This window comes from Oratosquilla oratoria, chromosome 40, assembly GCF_046742065.1.
Source record: "Oratosquilla oratoria isolate Oo_2021 chromosome 40, ASM4674206v1, whole genome shotgun sequence".
In the NCBI taxonomy this organism is placed as follows: domain Eukaryota; kingdom Metazoa; phylum Arthropoda; class Malacostraca; order Stomatopoda; family Squillidae; genus Oratosquilla; species Oratosquilla oratoria.
The window spans coordinates 20,467,364-20,473,914 of record NC_134816.1 but is presented as its reverse complement, the minus strand read 5'-3'; the positions used below and the strand labels follow the sequence as shown (position 1 = coordinate 20,473,914).

Below are 6,551 nucleotides of genomic sequence, written 5' to 3'. Positions count from 1 at the left end.
TGTCTGTTCAATTTACACATGGATGGGCTGGTGCGAGAAGTAGTTGCAAGGGTAGTGGGTCAGGTATTGGAGATTGTTAAGGAAAATGGAGAAAAAGTGGGAGATAAGCCAGTTGTTGTTACTGACGACACTGCGCTTGTAGCAGGATCAGAGGAGGGATTGAGGAAGTTAGTGACAGAGTTTGGGAAGGTGTGCGAAAGAAGGAAGTTGAAGATAAATGTGGGTAAAAGTAAGGTGATGAGATGTACAAGGGAAGAAAGTGGCAGCAGACTGGAAGTGAGTATTAAGGGAGACTGGAGGAAGTGGATAGTTTTAGATACTTGGGTGCGAATGTGGTGGGAAGGGGAAGAGTAGAGGTGGAGGTAGAATGTAGATTGAGAGAAGCGAGTAAATGCCTTGGTGGATTAAAAAGTGTAATGAGAAATAGACATCTGAGAATGGATGCTAAGAGAAGGTTATATGAAGGAGTGATTGTGCCGACAGCACTGTGCGGGGCAAAAACATGGAATATAAGAGAGAAAGAGAGGAGGAGTTTAAATGTGTTTGAGATAAGGTGCCTGAGAAGTATGATAGGGGTTACTAGGCTGGATAGAGTGAGAAATGAAGAGGTGAGAAGGAGAACGGGAGTGAAAAGGGAGTTGGGAGATAGGGTTGAAGAAAGAGTATTAGGATGGTTTGGACACATGGTGAGTGAAGAAAGATTAATAAAAGAGGTGTGGAAGGCTGAGGTGGAAAAAGTGAACATGAGGGGTCGACCTAGGATGAGATGGATGGATGGGGTAAAAGGGGCATTGAGAAGAGGGGAATGTCTGTTGAGGAAGGACGGGAGGGGACAGAAAATAGGGGTGAATGGAGAATGGTTGTTTATGGATGATGCTGTGATGCATGTGGGGGAGTGGGTGGGGGATGGGGGTGAGGGAGTATGTGTGAGAAATAAATTGACGTAACCTGAAGGGATTTCCCCCGTCTTCTTTTCTGTATGAGGGGACGGAGAGGAGAGTCGCCGATTTATTGAAGCGCCCTTGCTGTAGATATGCTGTGTCTTGCAACACTACTTCTGACCCAGGGCAGTGGGTGAGATGCAGGGATGACCCATCATCCAGGACGTGCCAAGAAAAGAGGGAAGGAATAGGGTGGAGGAGAATGGAGTATGATAGGAATGGAATGGGTGGGAGTGGTTTTTATGCCTTTGTTTTTTGGCTACCTTCCTTATTAAAAGGAGAAAAAGCCTTTGGTATATGTATTAATGTTATAATAATAATAATAAAAATAATAATAATAAAAATAAAAAAAAAAATAATAATAATAATAATAATAATAATAATAATATTGTAATGATAATGATAATGATAATAATAATAATAATAATAATAATAATAATAATAATAATAAATAATAATAGTAATAATAATAATAATAATAATAATAATAATAATAATTAATAATAATAATAATAATAATAATAATAATAATAATAATGATAATGATAATAATAATGATGATAAGGATAATAATAATGATAATAATAGTAATAATAATAATAATGATAGTAAATAATTATTATATAATAATAATAATGATAATAATAATACTAATAATAATAATAATAATAATTATAATAATAATAATATAATAATATATAATAATAATAATAATAATGATAATAATAATGATAATAACAATATATATAACAATATACTACTACTATACTACTATTACTATACTACTACTATTACTACTACTACTATACTACTACTACTATACTACTACTACTACTACTACTACTACTACTACTACTAATAATAATAATAATAATAATAAAATAATAATGATAATAATAATAATAATGATAATAATAATAATAATAATAATAATAATAATAATAATAATAATAATAATAATAATAATAATAATAATAATAATAATAATAATAATAATAATAATAATAGTAATAATAATAATAGTGATAATATATATAACAATATTTATCATAATAATGATAATGATCTATCTGTATAACAAGGGCCTTTTCCCCCATTTAAGGGAGGTAGCCAAATCAAAGGGTAAGTACCCACACCCACCCATTTCACTACCCCCATTCCACTCCCATCCACCACCCTTTCCTCCTTCTCATCTTAGCTTCTCATAGATGAGGAGTCATTCCTGTATTCCATCCACTACCCTGGGTCAAAAGCAATGCAACAAGACACAACACATCCACAGCATGGCCGCTTCACTTAATCGGCGACCCACAACTCTCCGTCCCCTCATACACACACACACACAAAAAAAAAAAAAAAAAAGAGAGAAATCCCCTCGGGCTGCGTCAAAATATCATTCATAGATATCCACTCCCTAACTCCCCCCATTCCCAACCCCTTCCCTTCCTTGCATCACAGTATCATTTATACACAGCCATTCTCCACTCACCCCTATCACCTGCCTTCTACTTTCCTTGCTCAACAGACATTCCCCTCTTGCTCAATGCCACTTTACCCCCATCCATCCATCTCATCCTCGGTCGTTCCCTCAAGTTCACTCCCTCCACCTCGGCCTTCCACACCTTTTTTACTAATCTTTCCTCACTCATTCTTTCCATGTGTCCAAACCATCCCATTATTCTTTCATCAACCCTATCTACCATCTCCTTTTCCACCCCAGCTCTCCTCCTCACCTCGTTTCTCACTTTATTCAACCTTGTAACCTCTACCATACTTCTCAGACATTTCATCTCAAACACATCCAAACTTTTCCTTTCTGACTCTCTTAAATTCCAGGTCTCTGACCCATACAGTGCCGTCGGCATAATCACCCCTTCATATAGTCTCCTTTCATCCATTCCCAAATGCCTATTTCTCATGACACTTTTGAATCCCCGAAGGTGCTTACTTGTTCCTCTCAGTCTACAACTTACCTCCACCTCCACGCCTCCCTTTCCTGCCACATGAGACCCCAAATACCCAAAGCTATCCACTTCCTTCAGCCTTTCTCCTTTAAGACATACTTCCAACTAGCTGTCATCCTTTCCACTTGTACATCTCACCTTACTTTTACCCACATTTACCTCTGACACTGTCACAAGCGTAGTGTCGTAAGCAAACAACAACTGGCTCACCTCCCACTTTTCTCCATTTTCTTTAACTATCTCTAGTTCCCTGCCCATTACCCTCCCGTTTACCCCCCACACCCCCTCATTCATGTACACATTGAACAGCCATGGCGATATGACACATCCCTGTTGCAGTCCCACTTTTGCCTCAAGCCACTCGCTCTCTCCATTTTCAGTTCTAACGCAGGTTCTGCTACTCTCGTAAAAACTCTTGACTGTCCTTAACAGCTTTCCCCCAATCCCATATATCTGCAATACATCCCACAGTGTCTTTATGTCTATCTAATAATAATTGATAATATTGATAATAATGATATTAATGCATACATACATATACCAAAGGTTTTTTTCCCCTTACATGGGGGGTAGCCAAAAAGAAAAAGGAATAGAAACCACTCCCACCCATTTCATTTCCCATATATTCCACTCCCCTCCTCCCTCCCTCTTATCTTGGCACCTCCTGGATGACGGTTCATCTCTGGATCCTGTCCACTGCCCTGGGTCAGAAGCAGTGTCGTAAGACACAGCACATCTACAGCAAGGCCGCTTCATAAACTCGGCGCCCCCCCTCTCCGTCCCCCCCATTTAAAAAAGGAGAAGATGGGGAGAAATCCTTTCGGGCTGCGTCAATTTTTTCTCATACATACTTCCTCACCCCCCATCCCACAACCACAACCCCTCATGCATCACAGCATCATCCATACACAACACAAATAATAATAATAATAATAATAATAATAATAATAATAATATAATAATAATAATAATAATTATAATAATTATAATAATAATAATAATAATATAAATAATAATAATAATAATAATAATAATAATAATAATAATAATAATAATAATAATAATAATAATAATAATAATAATAATAATAATAATAATAATAATAATAATAATAATAATAATAATAATAATAATAATAATAATAATAATAATAATAATAATAATAATAATAATAATGATAATAATGATAATAATGATAATAATAATAATAATAATAATAATAATAATAATAATGATAATAATAATAATAATAATAATAATAATAATAATAATGATAATAATAATAATGATAATAATAATAATAATAATAATAATAATAATAATAATAATAATAATAATAATAATAATGATAATAATAATAATAATGATAATAATAATAATAATAATAATAATAATAATAATAATAATAATAATAATAATAATAATAATAATAATAATAATAATAATAATAATAATAATAATAAAAGGGAATGTCATACATTCGAATAAATTACTCGAAGGGTTAAAAGTAAATGTATAAGTATATATATATATATATATATATATATATATATATATATATATATATATATATATATATATATATATATATATGAACGTTATAATGTACACATTAGTACAACCGTACCCCTTACACTATGTACAATGTCAACTAGATCGTGTAAGATTCTCACTCGTCGACTTCAGTCATAGGGCCTCTGGACCACCCCCCTCTCTACCCCATCTCCCATCTCCGTCTAGGTCCTTTCCTAGGATCCAGGGACCCCTGCGAGGACCACATAGACCCACTAGTAGGTCCAAGAACCGAGAACTAGTGTTAGTAGTGGATGCAAAACGAGCCGAGTGTTCAAGTGACCTTCTTCAGGAGACTAAAGAACATCAATACATAAAGAATGGGATTCATGAGAGAATAGGTTGTGAACTTCGTGGGTCCAAGGACTCCTAGGAGGACCACATAGGTCCACTAGTAGGTCCAAGAAACGAGAACTAGTGCTAGTAGTGGATGCAAAACAAGTCAAATGTTCAAGTGACCTTCAGGAGACTAAAGAACAGCATTACATAAAGAATGGAATACATGAGAGAATAGGTTGTGAACTACGTGAATCCAAGGACCCCTAGGAGGAGCACATAGGCACTAATTGGGCCAAGAACCAGTGTTAGTAGTAGATGCAAAACGAGTCGAGTGTTCAAATGACCTTCTTCGGGAGACTAAAGAACAGCAATACATAAAGAATGGGATACATGGGAGAATAGGTTATGAGCTCCGTGGATCCAGGGACCCCTGGGAGGACCATGTAGGTCCAGAACTGGTCCAAGAACCGAGAACTAGAGTAGGTTCGATGCAAAACGATAAAATCAAATGTTGAAGTGGCCTTCTCCAGGAGACTCAAGAACAGCAATACATAAAGTATTGGATACATAAGAGAATAGGTTGTGAACTCCGTGGGATTCAATGGAGTTCTTTCACGATACAATGGACAAGTTTGGTTTTACATACCTTTCATACGGCTCCTAATATATCCCGGTTTATTCATAGTACTGCAAACAACACATTCTTCTTCAGCAAAACAATGTTTATAGCGACCTGGCCCCCCCCCCACCTCTTCCCTACCTCTCTCCACCCCCTGAACCATCTTACAGTTACAGAAAATAGCTGTAATGGGAGAAGAGCTAGGGAAAGTGGCAAAAATATTGTAGACCAATTAACAAAACGGCTGCGGCAGACTGCAGTAGTAGTGGTTGTAGCACAATGCGGACGACAGGTAAAAATGTTGTAGATGATTGTACCTACAAGGGTTTAGAGAACGCACAGGCCTACCATATGGTAACACACACCTCCCACCTTCCTCCTCTCCCACTCCCTCTCCACCTTCCTCCTCCATGCCCGGCCTTACCTCCTAGCACCGCAACCTCCACCTGCCCTCAACCCAGACGAGGTGCTCGGTCAGCAGGTGCTGCTGGAAGCAGGTGAAGCAGCAGGTAGACGAAGCAACAAGTCTGGGTAGGTCAGAGGACTCACATGTGTACCTACCCTACCACTGGACCAGAGAGACTGCTGTCTGGATCGTCAGTTGGGTGCAGTAGCCTAGGAAGGAGGGGATAGGTAGGGAGGGGAAGGAGGCGAGGGGGTGAGTGAGGGGAAGGCGAGAGAGGGGAATAAATTTGCGCGCGCACTTGTCCGAGAAGACACCGGGGGACGGCTCGCCACTACAAGAACAGAATTCTTTATCAACGGGTCACTTCCCTGAGTTCGGATCCTTTCCTTAACCCCGGAATCTCTGTTATATCCCAACCCAACCTAAACCAACCTAACCTAAACCTAACCTTACCCAATTTGCCTAAATTAACCTAACCTTTGACATTCAAACATCATCACAACACGAGAAACTTATGGACTACCACAACGTTGAAATATCGCAGAGGAAACATGACATATGTAGCAAAGAATTTATCCGAAATCGGGGAAGGGACCTCCAAATAATGAATTCTAGTTTTGCCGCGCCACTTGCTTCCTCCTCCATCAGTTGAACAACAACTCCTTCAGACAAGTCTTCATGCCAGCCAAGTTCTCCTCCAAATCAAGCTTTGATTAATTACCTAATTAATCAACCCCTTCACTAACAAGGTCACGTGTGCCTGATTAAAA

General features: G+C 37.5%; 1 protein-coding gene across 3 annotated transcripts in view; it reads right to left on the bottom strand.

Moving 5' to 3' along the window:
• Nucleotides 1–5,937, bottom strand: part of LOC143020658 (solute carrier family 12 member 8) — a 97,381-nt gene extending 91,444 nt beyond the window's left edge. For all 3 annotated transcript variants that reach the window (XM_076177178.1, XM_076177179.1, XM_076177180.1), the window contains exon 1: nt 5,800–5,937. The gene's annotated coding sequence lies outside the window, so the exon portion shown is untranslated. The remainder of the gene's footprint in view (nt 1–5,799) is intronic.
• Nucleotides 5,938–6,551: the final 614 nt, after the last annotated feature.